The sequence below is a fragment of the Chionomys nivalis genome, chromosome 11 (genome assembly GCF_950005125.1).
Source record: "Chionomys nivalis chromosome 11, mChiNiv1.1, whole genome shotgun sequence".
NCBI lineage: Eukaryota > Metazoa > Chordata > Mammalia > Rodentia > Cricetidae > Chionomys > Chionomys nivalis.
Genome location: NC_080096.1, coordinates 60,482,452 through 60,502,326, shown reverse-complemented (window position 1 = coordinate 60,502,326; position 19,875 = coordinate 60,482,452). Strand labels below are relative to the sequence as shown.

Sequence of the window (19,875 nt, the reverse complement as noted above, 5' to 3'; positions counted from 1 at the left end):
TATTTTTGAACTGCTTTCCACGTGCACAACTTTCAACACCTACTCAATAACTGATTAGGTCCTTTCTCTATGAGAATGTGGTTTGCTGTTGTTGATGCTGGCAGGATTATTTATTTCCCAGAAAAGTCTCCCCGCTCTCCAATACTTATCATGGACTCAGTCTCTAGATCCTTCCAGCATCTGGCTCCACCTAGTCTCTGTTTCACTAGCACCTTGAGAGCTGAAGTAACCTCCTACCTCAGCATTGTGGATTTGTATTTTCTCCTTTCTGATTTCCAGATTATAGCGATTTTCCCAAACCCTCAAAAACAGGGGTTCTCAACCTTCCTAATGCTGCACCCCTTTAATACAGTTCATCATGCTACAGTGGCCCCTACCATAAAAATCATTCCATTGCTACTTCATGACTGTAATTTTGCTACTGCTATGAGTTGTAATGTAATATCTGATGTGCAGGGTATCTGAGATGTGACCTGCAAATGGTTGAGAACCATTGCTCTAAAAATAACTTAAAAGATTCAGCTTCTTCCAGTCTAACCAGTTTTTACCCCTGGACTCCACTTTCAGTGACAAGATGTCCTATCAGCCCTTCTTACTGCTTTAAAGCCCGCCCTCTTTCTTGAGTCCCCTTGTCATCATAGTTTCTTTACTCAGGCCTACTCTCAGCACTTTTAATTATCTGTTTAACTTCTGCCTTCCCCATGGGCCAATAAACACAACAATGGTACAGCTCTTAGAACCCATTTCACCAGTACTAGTGGAACTATCCTCCAAGAACTAGACAGAACAAAGGGAGAATCAACTTAAAAACCATTTACTCTTCCTGTATTTGCCTCTTATATATTTATTCTAATTTTAGATATCCTGATATTGTATAATAGCTTGAATTCTGTCATTTTGCAATGATTACACATGGGAAGCCATGATCAAAAGGATTCAACAACCCATCACCCTGCTCTTTGAAGATTTCTACATCAAGACAGAGACCAAACCACTGATGCCCTGGGCTCTGAGTCCAATAAATCCTTCTACAATTCCCCGACAAATGTTAAGCATGGCAGAATTAGAAATGCCTTTCATCTGATAAAGTTTAGAGATGATAGCTCTGTATGACAAAAGCAGATACGTTTGGACATTTCCCCAAATTCATTTGTCAAAATTACATCATAAACAATACCAATGTAATTGTCAATGAAATCTCACTCTTTTTAGCAATCATAAAATGCCGGTGATATATCTGATTCAAAGGTACTACCAAAATGCTTTTACCCATGGCAAGTACTCTACCACTGAGCTACATCCCTAGCCCAGCAACCTTTGATTAAAAGATAAAACCTAGCTGTAATTTATTTAAGTACCAAAATGAGCTCTATCAGTCTATATGTAAGGAAATCTTACAAATTACCACATATTTTGTATTATACCAAACAGATCTTATTCACTTATAGTATTTACAATTTGATAAATACTTAACAAATTAAAAAACACAAATAAGATGCATGGCCGCTATAACAAGCTAACAAAAATTCAGCAGCTTTAAACAAGAGAAACTTACAGTTCTGTTAGACAAGTTTCACTGAGCTCAACTCAAAGTGTGGCATCCTTCAAGAGGTTTTAATAGACAATCTGTTTCCCAGTCCTTTCTAGCTTCAGTAGGCTGTTTGCAGTCCTTGGCTTGTAGCCCTTTTATTCTGTCTTCGCAGTCAGGATGTTATGTCTCTCTGACCATATTCTTCCTTCCATTATTATAGTTCTCTCCCTCACCATAGCTAGAAGTTTCTTAACACTTAATAATTCATGCAATTAAATTAGGCCTGCTTAGATCATCCCTCATCTTAAGGTCCTTAACCACATCTCCAACAGCTCTAAGGTTAAGATTTGCAGGGTCCTTTATTTTGAATGAGTATGTGATGTGCATTGCTGTATGAAAGTTGTGTGTGTGTGTGTGTGTGTGTGTGTATGAGAGAGAGAGAGACCACATGTACACATGCCCATGGTTGATGTTGGAGGCTTGGCCACCTCATTCTGCAGTCTCTCAACTGAACCCAGAGCTCCCCACGTCCCTTTGCCTAGATAACAAGTTCCCTCTGGATATCACTGTCTCCATTTCCCAAGCTCCAGGTGAGGGGAATTTGAGCTCAGGTCCTCGTGCCTGCACATCAAGCACTCTCACCACCCACTGACCATCTTCTCAGTGCAATTTACAGGTTCTGATATTTTGCACATAATGGGGGATGCTATGCTGTTGACCAGCCCAGTCAGGTAAAACCTTCAAGTCAGCATTCCCACTCTGAGAATTAACAGTGTTCCTAACTGTGTAATAAACGTAACCATGGTGTGGTATACCCACCCTGCCATCACAATTAAAACCTTCAAATAATCAAGTTATTTTTACTGATAGTCATATGTACACTTAAAAGAAATCCCCCCAAAGGTACTATCTTCCTCTTGGAGGGGGGAAGTATTCTCTGATCAGTCTGTTTTTGTTCTACAAATGTATTCCTGAGATTTGTTCTGATTTTAATGGTGGTAAATTCCAGGAAACTAACTCTTCTAAAGTGGGTTGTCACACTTAACTTCACTGTAGTAATTTTCAGAGTACACAAAAAAGCAATATGGAAACAGAACACACAATTATGGATCACTACTCCAACAGTGGCTACAGCCTCACACTTCAATATTAAGAAGTATGATTTCAGCACTAGAATTAAGATGCTACACAAAATGCACTTAATCGTTTGGCTTTGTTATAATTTTTCCCACAGAGAAGTGAAGAGCCATAAGCCCAAAGCTTGTTTTGTCAGGGACACTAACTTCCTATGTATATGGCATCTGGAAAGTTATTTTATTAAGACCTGTAGGACACAAAAACCACAAAGTAGATTTTTTCTAATTTGTTTTTTCCCGGAAATCTTATCCTTCCATTAGAACATAAGTTTTTCTCACCAGAATCAGTGCGAATGAGTTAATTTTCCTTGTACTACATGGGGAAATAGGCATATTAAACATAGTGTCACACAAACCTTCAAGATGTGTTCTCAACCAAGCCATTTATTTATAAATCAGTTATATTGTTCACATGTTTTAAATCTGTGTAGGCATTCCACAATAACACTGAAAGCTAAAAGTAGCTTAAATATGAAATATCTCAATTTTTAGAATCAGAAAACTTTTGACTTAGGCTTTTAAAATTCAATTTATACTAAGAATGTTTTACTTTATATCAAGAAAACTATAATGAACTGCTCCTACTTGGTGAAGGAGTGTCATGAATGCCATCTAAAAAGACCCATCAGCACACCAACAAGTGTGGAGTGCCAGGAAGGCCATCTAAAGACACATCAGCATACCATCAAGGGTTCAACTTCCTTGTACGACCAAGGGGAAATATCTAAACGCAGTATAATCAGCTCAGGGTGGCTAGTAATTATCCAAATGCCCTCTCTGTTTATGACTCTCAGAAAACATACTCAGTATTGGGGGACCATAAGTAACCAAAGTGTCTAATAATGTCTCCATATACATGCTGTGTCTAAATCATATTATTTTCAAAATACCATGGTTTCTGGTCTTTCAAAACTCAACCTTACCAGATTAAATTTTATTCCTCAAGATTTTACAACATTGGGAAAAGCGCAGTGAACAACAAGTGTAAAACAGGCTTCTTGGGCCCTGATGGTGGCGGCAGGGGGAGACAGAAACAGCTGGACAGGGGATAACTACCCACACACAGCCTCCCATTCCCACTGCCCCAGCATCACTATTCTCACTATCCCCTATCCACTTCACAGAAGACCCAGGTTTACCATGTAGGAAATAAAGGGAAGTTACCACTGTTCATGAGGTCATTTATGGACTCTCAAAGAAACGTGAAGTACCTCAGAGGTGGCCCGGAGAAATCACTCAAACTGTGTTTGAAACATAACAAAAAGTGAAGTTGCTGACATAAGATTTGGGGAGCAGATGGAAACGGGAAAAGGTAATGAGTGCTGCCATAAGTCCACAAAGAAAACACAGGTAATGCGGAAGAAAAGGCTTGCCTGACCCTGATCAATATCAAATCTTCATGCGTAAGCATAAAACAAAAAGAAAAAAAAAAAACTTCAGATGTATAGGTAGCAATGACCCATCTGCCATTTAGGAGATTACTCTCAAATCTGAAAATTATGTGTGTGTGTGTACACATACATACACATATACATACACATATCACTGATTTTTACAATAATCACCATTTCATGTACTATCTTCCCTCCAAATTGGTTATTAAATATATTATCATGACATAATCATTTATACATATAAACAAATCAATATCAGAAAATCCAGTTAGGCCTTAATGTTTTTTTAAGTTAAGAGTCAAAAAAAGGACTAAAATTTAAAAGCAGCACACTTGTCAAATGTTTGGATTCTAAGTATTAAATAAATCGAACAGACACACATAATACTAAGTAATTGGTTGGTGTGACTTTACTAGTCTTATTCTATTCAGGGCTTTTAAATTCTTCAGATCTTGTAATCCAATAAGGAGGTTTTCTGACATCACCTTTTCGCTGGACAAAATATCTCATCAAAAAACAAAACAAAACAAAAAAAAAACAAAACAGGTGTGCAGGTGTGATATATTTAATCCGGCAGAGGCAGGGAGATCTCTGTGAGTTGAAGGCCTGGTCTACATAATGAGTTCCAGGACAGTAGGGTATGTAGAGAGGCTCTGTCTCAAACAAACAAACAAACAACAACAAAACACAAAAACAAGCAAACAAACAGTCTCAGTGTCCAGACCATCACGTTCATTTATCTGTAAGGACTCCTATTTGGGAAATTAGAGGTTTGTAGCTGCCAAAATGTCACATGCCACCAAGTCAAAGATGTCTGAGTCTAATAGTTCAGAAACGAGGGAGTAAACATCACAGACTATCAGTGGCTAAGGCAGACAAGGAGTCAACAGGGCCACCTTTGTCAGTTCCAGAGCAGAGATAAGTGGAGGACAGGTAAGGTTCTTTCAGAGCAGTTGACATCTGTGAGACCAAAAGAACCAGGAAGCAAACTTTCTCTGCTCTGGGTAGAACTGCATTTTCACAGACATCAAATTGGTGCCACCCAAGTCCATATGGAAGCCTCTCTCTGGAACAGTACATGAGGTGTGAGGAAGGAAACATTCAAGATGAAATCCCAGAGGGGGTGAATCTAGGAAATACTATCAGCTTGTACAAAATGCCTTTGAACACTTTCCAGAGACAGACAGAGATCTCAACAACACCAAACATCTTGCCTTTTGCTAGAGAAATAGTATGTTTTAAAATAGGCAGTCGGGTAGGCAGGCAGGTGGACAGATGGACAGACAGATAAGTGGGTGATTATTCAAACCTACTTTAGAACCCCTGAACATTCATTTCACAGACAGTGAACAACGAAGCAGAGCCTTGTGACTGAGTCCACTTTAGGAGGTGGGAAGCTAGCAGGGATCCTGGGGGAAGAACCGGCTGTAGGGCACAGTCATCTCCTGCCACTGTCTCCTTCTCTATGCTCATTTCTGTGTTTTCACCTTTGTTATGCCTTTCATTCCCCAAATTAACGGAGGTAGGGAGGAATAGCGCCTGAGCTCTAGAGGAGAGAGGTAGAAACTCGACCTCTTAAGGTCCCCTGCTAACTCTTCAAGTCCACAGGACATATTCCGAGACCTGACTATTTAGGATTAAAAAGTACCCCCTCTGTATATGGCACTGTAATAAAGTAACAATAATGATAAAGGCGCCTCGCTTCTAGTGCCTTATACCTTCCTTAAAGTGCTTTAATGACTCTAATGGATTGAAGCAGCCCTGTGAGATCAAAGACAGATATCATCATTTCCAGTCTACATAACAGAAAATCAAGGAAGAAAGGTTAAGTGACTTGACCAAGCCTCACTCATCAATACAATGATGCTCTGATAAGAGTTAAGGGGCTGCGAGCCCCTCTGCTGTCTACATGGCTGCTCGGCTCAACCTGGAGGCTAACAAAACATCTCTCTAGCTGGTGGGCCAGGGGGAGTAACGCTGGCTTCAGAGAAAGAAATCCACTTAAAAGTCTTCTCAGTGAGGGACAAAGAACTCCCTGAAAGTCAGCACACAAACTGATTTTCTCTCCATTGTTAATGATCCACACTTCCAAAGATAACAAAGGAACAAATCACCATGGTTTGAAGATTACAATCTGATGTAAAGTTAAAATAAGAAAATTGAAGTTTAGGGAAGAGAAAGGGGAATCCAGCCTTTGGTTCTTCGGTCCACTAGTTAATGGGAGGACATTGCAGAGACTGTTACTTGCAAAGGATAAAAATCTAACCCCCTCTATCCATTTTTACATCTGTTAAACATGAACACAACACACCCAGCAAAAGAATGTTCAAGTACCATGTTGCAAAAGACAGCAAGATCATCTTTAAGCAAGGGCCAATGTTAGCAAACAGAGAAACTAGAGATGCATTGATCTTATTAATATCTGTGTCTATCATTCCCTCCTTTGGTAAAAACTAATCCCTCCCCACTGAAAGACGAACAATCTAACCCCAACATGAAGTCTCTTTATCACTCACTTATTTGAGTTATCAAGTGATTAGAATTAAAACAACTGGGACTGGTTCCTAATAAAAGTTAACCTTGTTCTCTTTCCCACCCACACAAAAGTAATTCTGTTTAGAAACCTTTCGGGTTCTTTTTTTTTTTTGGCACCACCCCATTCTTGGGGTGTGTAGCTCAGTCTCTGCCAGTAATTGCTTCCATATAATACTGTGTTTTCGAACATGTTTGCATATTTCTGATGATGCATAGCATTTATTCTGCATTTCAAACTCCAGACAGGCAAAGATTTATTTCGTGTCAAAAAAAAAACAGAGCCTATTACAATGTACCAATGTGAACATCAGAGGAAAAGTGACTTTGTCTCAGTATTTAGGCTTATGAATGTTTTGAAATTTATCAGAAATATAGACTCACCCATCTACACTCTGTGACAAACGATACGGACATGGATCCTGCCACACACCCAGATTTTGGATACTCAGATCCAATGCCATAAGTAGACCGGTTAATTATCCTTTCACTCAAGGTAGTTTCACCGACCCCTCTACCAGACCCACGTGAACATAATACAAATAAAAAACTAATTCAGGAACTGTTAAAACATTTTACCTAATTCAACACAGAACTAAATATGCTAACACTTTATTAACCTACATATAATACCTCTAAAAATAAACAACAAATTCTCCTCTATACAACAAAAATAATTTTTAAATTTTTGTATCAACTATAGTTTTAACATTTTAGGTTTACAAAAGTCTGCATGGTAAAAGCTTAATGGCCAGCGTATAGTGTTACCATGAGGGGATGGAATGTTTGGTAGGTGGGACGTAGTGGGAGAATGTGGGGTCACTGGTGTGTCCTTTGAGGATACTTTGGAATTTCAGCTTCTTCCTGTCTCTATACCTCCTGGAACCATGAGGTGAAATGACCTCTTTTATTGCATAATGTGTGCTGGGCCACCACAAGCCCAGAGCAACAAAGCCAAGTGACCATGGACTGAAAGTGTGAGCCCAAAGAAATCATTCCTCTAGCACTAGTAACTCAGATGTTTGGGGTGTTTGTTTGTTTATTCAAAACAGGGTTTCTCAATGTATCTCTGGTTGTCCTGGAACTCACTCTGTACACCAGGCTGGCCTCAGACTCAGAGAGATATGCCTGCCTCTGCTTCCCCAGTAGCACTGGGATTAAAGGTGTGCACCACCACCACCTGGCTTGCTTCATATGTTTGTTAAAGTAGCAGAATGTTCTCCGCAGTTTGATGGTTTCCTAACTGGTTGATTCTCAAATAAGCCTATGTCAAAGAAAGAACTCAAAATCCTCTGTTCAAAAGGATGAGAGCAAAGGAAGGAAAGGAGATGGGAGAAAATAAAGGTGGGGCCCGGAGAGGAGGGCGGGTGGGGGAGAAGGGGCAAGTGAATGGTGGGAAGAGAGGGATAAGGAGGTAAGTGGGAGGAGGGAGGTGGCAGCTGGGTGGGAAGAAAGTAGTAAAGAAGAGGGGAGGGAAGGGGAGGAAGGGAGAGAGCTGGGTCTGCCTCAGGAAGCCCATGAACCCTTCTCTGCCACACTGAGTTCTGGTAGGCAACACTCCATCTCAGCTCTTGGTGCAAGGAAAGGTAACTCCTCTTTCCTTTAAGAAACAAAGCAGCTAAGCCTGGCGGTGGTGGTGCACACCTTTAATCCCAGCACTCGGGAGGCAGAGGCAGGCGGATCTCTGGGAGTTCGAGGCCAGCCTGGTCTACAAGAGCTAGTTCCAGGACAGGCACCAAAGCTACAGAGAAACCCTGTCTCGAAAAACCAAAAAAAAAAAAAAAAAAGAAAGAAAGAAACAAAGCAGCTAAGAATCCATGTTATACTACTCAAGATACACCACACATACACTCTATACCAAAAGCAAAGTGTTCCAGACCCTATGGAAGGATTTATGCACCTAATCAGATAAACACATAAAACTCTGACAAACCTTAAGAAAAACCTGAAAGTACTCAGAAGTTTTGTAGTGTCACCTGTGATTTTGTAAATTACACATGTAGTTCAATTTGATTCTGAGTAAGGGGTCTCCTATACAATCCTAATTTTCTCAAAATAATACAAAAGAAATTTTAGATGCATCCTGCAGCAAAACCCCACTCATGAAAGGAATACAACCTAAAATTTGCTTTCTCTCCAGAAATGACAATGACATTAATATTATTAAATCTGTTTAAATTACTAACTTATTAGTCAATGTCTAAAATGAACAAATCTAGCCTTCCAAAAGAAACCCTTGACTTCCAAGCCGCTAAAGCTACGGTCTCGGGTACTGAAATTCACACTCTGAACCACCACCTGGCCTCCACGGCCAGACTCTAAACCCCCAAGTCTTCTAAGAAGGGAACAGCTTTTCCTCTGTGGGCTATCATCACTCAGGGATGAACTCTAATTAAATCCAGGCAATGAGACTGTCCATTAAACGAAGTGTGTCAAGCCAAAGCCTCCCTCCTCAGCACGTATGAGCATATTCAGAACTTCTCAATGTGTCCTGTTAGGTCTACATATTAGCATGGATGTACACGATACCACTTCTCACCTGAGCAATGAATTTCTGCACCTTTTTTAGTGCTTTCTGTCCTAACTTTAATGTTCTTTTAATGTAGTTTTTCCTACGTGATATATCATATTTATCTCCATAGCAATCCATCACTATTTCCTTTAATTGAGGTTAATTTCTTTCAACTTGGGCGAGGATGGGAGGGATGAGGGGATGCTCATCAGCTGCGCGGAATGCGGAGGGCATCACAGCTGCTGGCCTTCTGATCAAGGACTTGCTCTTCGGGATGTAGGAATTCCTCAAGCCCACCCCACTGCCCTCCAATCTGGACCCAAGTCAACAATCTACTGGGATGGGAACCCAGTTCCCACCCAGAACCACTTAATGAAAAATTTCTAGCGAGCTAGAATCCTTCCAGCTGCAACCTAAGTCCGTTTGTTTATTTTTACTTAAATAGCTAACAGCTGGTACCACCTTCCATGTAAAATCACTTCATGTGTTTGGAAGCAATGATTAACTCATACCTTGCTCTGCGAATCTCTGGGCCACAAAATGCAGATTATTTCTGGGTGCTTTTATATATTTTCTACTTTTACCTCTGGACTCAAGACCTATTGGAGTTTGGAACCATTAGGTTATTAGAAGTCAGTACAATGCAGTTTGATAATTAGAGGGAGAATGTCATTCAGATTGGTTAAAAACAAGCCCCCATCTAGTTTTACCGGACAAACCTGGGCTTGGCCAGAGAGAAGAGACCTCCCAACTGTAACTGTGAAGCTTAGTAATTTATAAACCACTGTCATAGGGTCAAAAGTCTGGCAAACAGTTTTACATTATCATGATGATATCTGACCACCCCACATTTTCATGGCGTAGTTTACTTCAGCATCTCCATATGATATGGACATCAGTCCCAGAGAATAATGTGGCTTTGCTTCTTTGCTTATTTATAGATGGAGTGAATTCAGAGCCTCCCTAGCCCTGGGACAATCCTGAGAGGCCCCAGAGTGGTGATAGGCACCTCCACGGAGTCACTCCTACTCTCTCCACTTCACAGCAGAAGTAGCTACTCCACTGACTCCAAGCACTTGGTACTCAACACACAAGACACTTGCAGGGAGTATTAACTCTACTGAAAACCAGGGCATGTAGGAGAATCCTCTTGGTGTAGGCAGGCCTTGGTGATGCAGGCAAACTCTTACAGACCTATGCAATAGGCTCGAAGGACAATACACAGGATGGGATCTGGGGAGACCCAAGTGCACTAATAAAGGAGGGCTGAAGAGCAGGTGGTGTGGGAGGTCCTTCTGTACATGTGCTGCTTTTATTGGTTAATGAATAAAGAAGCTGCTCTCAGCCAATAGCTTAACAGAACATAGCCAGGCTGGAAGAGATATATACAGAGAGAGGTAGGTAGAGTCAGGGATGCCATGTAGCCACCAGAGGGGAAAGACACGAGCTGCGAGCTGGAACCTGTGAGCCTCGTGGTAAAATATAAAATAATGGAAATGGGTTAATTCTAGATGCAAGAGATAGCTAGCAATATGCTTAAGCTAATGGGCCAAGCAGTGAGTTAATTAATACAGTTTCTGTGTGGTTATTTCGGAACTGAGCAGCCAGGAACAAACAAGCAAGCTCCTACTACAAGCAGGATTTATTTAGAGGTGAGAGATTATTGCTGAGCATAGAAGTAGCTGTAGAGGAATAGTCAGACTACTCAGGTGGAGATGTCAGAAGACAACTTACAAAAATGGGGAGGGAACATGAAAACACTATGTTCTATCAAGAAGCAAAAAGTTCACTATTATCCATAGGTAACAGAAAGCCAGAATTTACGGTTTTAATAGTTTCTGGAAATCCTCAAGAACATACTAATTTAAATAGCATTATAAGCCCCCTGGAAGACTGATGACACAGCTTTAATAGCTATCAGCACACTAATTTCCCTTATCTCCTTTGCATTTATTTGCCTCTGGAAATTTTACAAATAAATCCCATATATAGAATCATTTCACCAGTAAATACTCTGTTGGCTATCAAAAAATATTCAGGTCTTACATGATCAGACCTATATGTTAGTATACTTAGTTCAGGAAGAGAGATGTAAACAACACACCAAGAAGAAACAAGAAATGCTTAGAAAAGTAATGAGAAATGCTGAGAGCTCGCCAAAAGACCTTTCTGCTCAGAAGATGCTGAAAAGTGCAAAGAAAGGAGGCTGAGCTTAGATAAGACAGTGGCAATATTACATAGAAACGGAAACGGAGGAAAGGAGAGCTGGGGATATGTGCTCAGTTTTAAGTGTATCTAGTTCAGCACGTGGGTAGCATGCCTGGAATGCTAAGCTAAGAGAAGAGAAGGTGACGGGGTAAGCCCACATTAGCACAATACACATTTGATAGCAAGTATATGCCTATGATAGATACCAGGAGTTCAGAGAAGCAGTCTCGTTCAAGAAATGGACTTACTGCCTACACAAACAATTATAACATTGAAACAAACTATTTAAAAAATATTTATCCAAAGGGAGGTAAGACTTGAAGTAGTGAGTATGGTATGAAGATGGGAAGAAGGAGTCACACTGAGTTCAGAACTCAGAGAAAGGTTGGAGAAGAGAAAAAGAAACACAAGCGGTAAGGTGACAAGAAAGAATCAACCAAGAGAAGGTTCCTTCTCAAACACAGGACGTGGAGGGCAATGGAGCACTGAGTGGGAGCGCTCTGTGTACCAGCAATACAGAAGGAAGCAAGGAAACTTGCTTTAATCGTTACCAACAGGACCCTGGAAAACGTAACTCCAATTAAGGCTACATCTAAAACCTGAAGACAAAATTAATGGGGCCTTCATGCATTGTAGAAAGGCATTACAAAATTAAATCACTGTGCTGCTTGTCCTGACATGCCCACAGGTCTGCAAACTTCACAAGGATGAGACTGTCTATGTCACCGACTTAGTGGCACTTCTAGCACAGATCTGGGATAAACTACATGCATGCCCAAAAAGTAACCTGTTTTGAGACTGGATCTTTTTCAAAAAAAAAAAAATTAGATGATTTTACACTATGTATATGAATGTTTTACGTCCTACATGTATGTGAAGCACATGTATGCCTAGTGCCCAAGGAGGCTGGAAAAGAGAATCAGATCCCCTGGAACTGGAACTATGCAAGGTTATGAGCCACCACGTGGGTGTTAGGAACCAAACCCTGATCTTCTATAAACAGCCAGCGCTCTTAATCGCTGAGCCATTTCTCCAGCCCTAGAGATATTATCTTAATTACACTTCACACCAAGATAGAGAAAAGGAATTATTCCCCCCATTTTACTGGTATACATGATACCACCACCCAGAAAAGGGCCCAACAGGTGATGGGATGAGAAAGGGACCCCAAAACCTGGGAAAAGATCATGGCAAAGGCATGGAAATCCTGGGACTGAGCAAGGCAGTACAGTTTAGGAGGAACACAGACTTGGGAACAAACTCTTGCAGCAATCTGAAAATCACTGCCCCTTACCTCTTACTCAGTTTCCCCAAACAAAAAACTGAAAAGGGCCAAGCCGTGGTGGCACAGGCCTTTAATCCCAGCACTCGGGAAACAGATGCAGACCGGTCTCTGAGTTTGAAGCTAGCCTGGACTACATAGTAACTTCTTCCAGGACAGCCAGAACTTAACCAGGAAACCCTGTATAAAAATCAAAGCAACAACAGAGAGAGATAGAGAGATAGAGAGAGAGAGAGAGAGAGAGAGAGAGAGAGAGAGAGAGAATCTCCAATTCTCCATCTTAAGGTGTAAAACACTAAATGATGAGGCAAGAATGTCTAACACACAAAAAGCACTTGATAATAAAATCTGTGTCACTTATGAAATTAAAAATGTGGCCTTATCATGATTACAATTCATCTATCATCCGAAGAAATCCCTGTGATGTGAAAATTAGCCCACAAGATCTTCACACTCAAAGGAAGTGTTCTGAAGTTAGCAAAGATCTAGAGAAAGCAGGAAACTGGGATTTGAAAAACTTATAGAGTCCATGAAGAGGGTCCACGAGGCGCTATGTCTACAGTGCAAGTGTTCACTCAGTAACTGACTCTACCTGAAATGAGCATCAGGCCCACCAGGCTTTGCTAGAAACCAAAAGATCACTTCTTCCCGATGCATCAAAAAGAGGCACCAAATAATGTCCAGGCTCAATAAGAACCTGGATGATATGTCCAGACATTAAATGCAGGCGACTTCTCACCTCGGGATACTAGGGCATAGACAGCAGGTGTCTACCCACAGACACCTTATGACTAGGGCTCACTCTTCAAGACCACTGTGGTGAGCCAGCCACCTGTGCCTCTCAGCATATGGAAACAAAAAGGTGGTTCTGGAAACCTCCTCTCCAATTACATTGTCCTTAGAAAAATAAGATGCTTAAAAAATACCCACTGGCGATCAAATGTATTTCCAAATCCTAACTATTAAATGACATCAACAACTCAAAATGAACATGGTTCATGGTTTAAGACCCCAACGATAAAGGGTCTTTGGGGGAAGGAAGGATCCAAAATAAAAATGTTCCTTATGAAGGCAACTCCCTCTAAATAAGAAGTTTATCTATATGACCATGGCAGCCCATCTCCTAGTTCACCCTAAAAGTTCTTTTCTTTCCAAATCCCATCCCAATTCACTGTTCAGTAGCTTCCTTATTTAAAAGGCAACTTAATCTGGAGTGGAATGTGCTGTCTCTCTCCTCAAGGCCAAGAAGTGGCTTTGAGTGTAACAGGTGTGAAAAAGGTATCAATTTGGTGAGACTGATAGGCTTACGAGCCTCTATACTTAACCAAGGTTTTCAACACAAGCTACTTCAAAAACAATAAATCTTTCAGCAGACTATGTAAGACAAGGTATGAGCGAACACCACTGAAGCCTTAATGCCTGGCATTCCGGAAGTTCTTAAATACTGCTGTTTGGCACCCAAGATTTAATTTTAAAACGTCTGTTCATTTGTCCAAGAGATAGCTACAAATACAGACAGAATATGTGACACAGTCGGCTTGCCTAGCATATCCTGCATGAATAGTCAGCAGAAAAGGTAAGACGTTTACAGTTTTTCAAAGCCCACCAACAGCAATACATGAACTATAATGACAAGACAAAGGCTCACTCCAAAGGACATTCAACTTGATAAAGGTGGCACTATTCATAGTTACACCTCTACTGTGGACACTTTTCTCATGATAGAATGTATTTAACACATCCTTCAATTTGTCCTAGGAATGCATCTGTCGCTAACTGACAGATAAATTTCACCAAGAGTTTTAAGACCCCATTTATTGCCCTTATCACCCAGATGTTTTATTAAGAGGAAAAGTTTTCCAACATGAAAATATTTAGCCGGCACAATTTCTGGATAAAGAAGTATCTTTGCCACTGGAGGTGGAGGCAGGAAAGTTGGCAGGGACTAGATATGGAAAAAGGATTTTTAAATCCCTGTTGTATTATCTACCAGATGTAAGTGAATAATAACTAATATGTCTGCAGCCTCAGCCTTAATCTTAAAACAAATGATAGTATTCAAATATAATATTTCACACATGCAGGCTGATAACAGGTTTCTCCCTTTCTTATTTCTTGAAGATCCCGTGAATGACACAATACAAAGCGCAATGTATTTAATGAAAGGTTTCCAGGCTGATTTCCCTACAGGTTCTTTTCTGTCTTTTCTCTGGAACCCACACACGGGCTATACTGCAGGGACTGAGGGTGTATATAAAAATAAACCACGCTCTAGTATCAGAGCTGATACCCTTCTCCTACAGGGGCAAGTGAATTATTAGATCTGTGTCATGAGTGTTTTTTTTTAATATGCCATTGTTCCCACTTGAGCACATTAAATTTTCCATATCCACTTTTAAACCAATATAACCTTTTTTTCCTTGTTCATAATGTTCATGCTGTACATTAGCAGGAAGAAAATCCAATAGTGGAAGTCATCATATAGTAGTTATACATAAAGCTTAGCGGATGGACACCTTTGCATCCCCCCTCTTGAATGCATACTATATGGAGAGGGCTCACTCGAGGGGGTAGTATGCCTCTTGGGAAGCTGTACTAATATTTTTTTCTCCTATGATTGATCACAAACCCATTTTTTAACATTACACATTTTTTTTTAATTTATTATAACTCGGGCTCAACATCTTCTAGCCCAACAAATTGAAGGTGCTGGAATCTTTTGGTCTGGAAGATGTGTTTGCCAATTATTTTTGCACTAGTGCACATAAACAGGGAAGACTGGATCTTAGGTATGAGTTATACATTCCTGTACAAAATAATTGTATATTCTATGAAGACTGATTCCTTTTCTGGAGAAATATACAACAACACAAGGGAAATCTTGTACTGGCAGCATAACTGGAGTGGAAGATACAATATTAGAAAAAACAGGGCTACTTTCATTACCGTGATGCTGTGTGTCAGAATGTCTCTCCTTAATGAACCTGTTTGCAATAAGACTCCGGGTGCAAAGAGGCTATTTAGAGAGACTATTGTGTCTATAGCAAGTCCTTCAAATATCTTCCCACCATTAGACATGCCGCACTGACCAATTCTGTCCTGATTGCTGTTCTTTTTACTATCAAGGGACATTCTTGCCCAGACAGACGGATGGATCAGACCTTGCAGTTCATAAAATGTTTACAGTGTAACACACGCATACACACACAGCACTATAATACAAGCTATTGAGCTCTGGAGCACAGAGTGAGCTGAATATGACACTGTCATTTGAAAGCTTATGATGCTCCCGTACCAATGGAAGGATTTAGCAACACGGTGCTTGCCTGTCCCTCTCAACAAAAAGCCTTGCCTAACACCCTCACTTTTGGAAAACCCCTATGCCCACTGCTCACAAGGGAACATTTCACACAAACCCAACCTTTTCTATGCCATACATATTTCTTATTAGATTGAGATTTTACTCCTAATTGCTGACAGAAAAACAGGACTGTATATGCCGTGCCAAGCAAACAGGGTGTGGGAAGTATGCTAATAATAAAAGAACAGCAGAAAACCTTCCTAAAAAGATGTCAAATTCCAGTGCCCAGTGACAGCCTCAGAGACCAAGGGGCCTGTCTCTACAGCAACTGAAGCATCATCTCCTAAACCACAGCATTTTTACCAAGCCTAACCAGAAGTGCCGGGGCTACTTGGAGGACACTTCTGCTCATCTCGCCATGCTCTATCGGCCGTTCCGTGCTTCAGCCTCAGATCAATATGTAAGAGCTAGCCAATAAGAGGCTGGAGCTAATGGGCCAGGCAGTGATTAAAAGAATACAGTTTCCGTGTAATTATTTCGGGGCATAAGTAAGCCATGCGGGCGGCCGGGTGCCGGGGACCCAGCCCTGCCGCTCATATTACAACAGAGTGGCACCCAACGTGCTAATGAACTCCACGTAAAACCTGAGAGGGCTTAAAAAGAACACAGAGAGAATTTAAGACAGCTTTTTGCTGTTTGTGGGTTGCGTGCCACAAAGAAATTGTCCTGACTCAGCAACAGGAAAAAACTGGCTGTTTTAAAATGCCGGCTTTCTGGGCTGTGCCACCATCGTGATCTCTGTCTGGCTCCTGCGGGAGACAGAGTCTTTGAATAGAGCATTTGGAGTAAAGTGCTATGGCTTGCTTGATGGCATTGTGGACTGCTGTGTGCCTGGAACTGTGTGTGGCTCAGGGGCACCAAAGGGCTCTGAGGCAGGAGCTGCTCAGCTCCACCTTGCCTAACTGTGCTGGTCTCAGGCAGGAACTACCGTAATTACTGTAATAACAGCGCAGTTAAGGTTTGGGCTGAGCAGGACACAGGTGGTACCGTATCATCTGTACATGGTGCAACTTAAGTTTTTAAGAAGTGCTTAACATTTAATGCTCCAGGATAGTAAAAAAATTACAGATTCACAATAGAACTGATTCAGACACTGTTGGATGAATGTACGTAGGCTTGAGAGAGAGAAAAAATATATATATAAAGAATAAAGTTAATGTCTTAAAAAAAGGGTAAAGTCTTTAAAGAGATAGAGTACAGATAGTTATAGATTAAAAGAAATAAAGAAAAATAAGCCACGTAAAAATGGAAAATTCACAGAGAGTCTGGATTCTTTGTATTATTGTGTTTTATTTAAAATTTTTGACTGTAAAGGAGCTAAGTACAGAGAGACATTTCATTATATGGGCTGCCAAGCTAAACCAGAATGGATATAAGGGTATTATGATTTCAGAATATGGGTCTAAGGATATGATGCTTTGGAGAGAGTCTTCTTTTGTTTTCACAGAGGATGAGACTCTGTGGATTGTGTCTATCCCGATATGGTATGATAGACCACGCCCTCCTGAAAGGTTGCTGTGAACACCTTCAGAAAACTACTTCATTCAACTGCCGACTGAGATGACCCTGACACACAGGTTACACCATGAAAGATCTGAATACAGCGCCCCCATTCAGCAAGAAGCAGTTTGGAGAGAAAAAACTGCGCCCATATTCCCAAATATTATTTATAAATGTTCTTTTACATTTAAAGGGGGATATGATATAGATATGAATAATTTGCATTGGTGTGGATTTGAAGGTCAATTTTGTTATATGTATATGCATATTTCTAATCTTGATTAAGGTATTGTGACTGTATAGTTCATTTAAAAATGTAATGTATATAGGTTGTTAATGGATAATCATTGATAACTGTCAAGTTTTTAGTCATGTTAGTTAGATTTTCTAGATGTGCATAGATATATTTCAGCTAGATAGGCATTCTTCATATCTTTCAAAGACTGCAGAATATGGCATTTAATGTTTTAATAACTTAGGGCTTTTCATGATAATGAGACACGTCTGCTCCTGGCAGCACCAATCTACTTCAAGAGGAAGATGGGCACCGAAGAGGCTCCTTAAGGAGTTTGATAGCCATTTGGGCAAGAAACTGCTCTTGCCTGGACTGTTGCATAAACTGGACACAGAGAACCCGCAGAAAGAGGACTGCTGAACTTGCCTAAAGGTGAGATGGCTTTTCGGGGTTCCTGACTCCTAAAAGAGTCTGCGAGACATTCTGCAGGACACAGCAAAAAGTGACTGAACTGTCTTTGGAATTTCCTGTTTGATGAAAATGTCTGCAGGATACTATGGGCCTGAAGGTTGAAGATGGATGCCCCAACAGTACAAAAGAACTTTGGGTGACTGTCCAGGCAGTGAGATGTCTCTGTCATTTCTAGAGTTTTGGATCTCTTGTTTGCTTAGGTAATATTATATCCTTCTGGAGTCTTTGATGGAGTTGAAGAATGGGTAGATAGTTATAGTTTTCCTTAGTTTTGATAAAATAGATATAAATATTATAACTGTAATTCTTGCTTGATAACTGTTTTGCTATATGTAATCTTACTATGTTAAAGTGAAAGCCTTTCTTTTTTGTTTAAACAGAAAAAGGGGAAATGATGGAGGTGGTTCTTGTATTTTATCTGTTGCTTTCATTGGTTAACTAATAAAGAAAACTGCCTTAGCCCATTTGATAGGCCAAACCTTAGGTGGGTGGAGTAAACAAAAGAGAATGCTGGGAGAAAGAAGCCGAGTCAGGAGTGGCCATGATTCTCTCTCTCCAGACAGACGCAGGTTAAGATCTTTCCTGGTAAGGCAGCTCGTGGGCTACACAGAATATTAGAAATGGGTTAGATCAATATGTAAGAGCTAGCCAATAAGAGGCTGGAGCTAATGGGCCAGGCAGTGATTAAAAGAATACAGTTTCCGTGTAATTATTTCAGGGCATAAGCTAGCCATGCGGGCGGCTGGGTGCCGGGGACACAGCCCAGCCGCTCATATTACAACAAGCCTCACCTTTCACGCAGTCACACCCCGACTGATTATCTACCAAAGCCTTTCCTCCTGCGCTTTCTCTAGCAGTACACACTTTCCATCCACACACACAATGTGTGTGGCAGCCAGCTGCAGGCTTTATAGTCCACTCTCCCAGCTGTCGAACAGAAGCTCAAATCGAAAAGTGCAAACTGCCACTGCTTTAGTAAATTCAGTGGCTCCAAGATCTGATAAGGAACTGTACACTGTACACCTAACCGAACCTGGACCCAGTGAACCAAAAGCATCTAAGGAGAGTTTCACGCCACTGTTTTAAAAGTTCTCTCTTACCTTCCTTTCTTTTCTGGGATCAAAGTTACATTCCACAAACAAACTTGACATATAGACAGTTAACTGGTTTGCAGCTTGATTTTCATTGCTATATGGACTAGCTTTGATTTCACTGTGTAGTTTTTAATCCACATATTTTATCTCCATCAGGATAAAACCTTAAAATAATGCTATTAAAACTGCTTAAAGAAGGCTGGGGAGTCTGCTCAGCAGTTAAGATATAGGCTGCTCTTCCAGAGAAACAGGGATCAATTCCTAGCACCTACATGGCAGCTTATAACAATCTATAACTCCAGTTCCAAGATGTCCAACATCCTCTTCTGGCCTCTATGGGTACCAGGCACATGGTACACAGACATTACATGAAGGCCATGCAACACCCATACACATAAAAATAAATGACTAAAATAAAAAAAATACTTTAAATGTTTATTAAAATACAAAAGGCATTTCGATGGGGATAATAGCCTATTACTATACTGTAAACGGCTTAAACATACTTAGACCTGGGAACAGAGTCTAAGAACACAAAGCAATCACTCTTGCAGAAACAAGCAATAAAAAACAAACAAACCTCAAGAGTGTAAGAAATGAAAAGGTACCTGTCTTTAGT

The 19,875-nt window shown here is 40.6% G+C and overlaps 1 protein-coding gene across 2 annotated transcripts in view; it reads right to left on the bottom strand.

The window, feature by feature from the left end:
- The window catches only part of Bnc2 (basonuclin zinc finger protein 2), a 396,996-nt gene that overhangs the window by 293,443 nt on the left and 83,678 nt on the right, over positions 1-19,875 (bottom strand). The window lies entirely within an intron of this gene.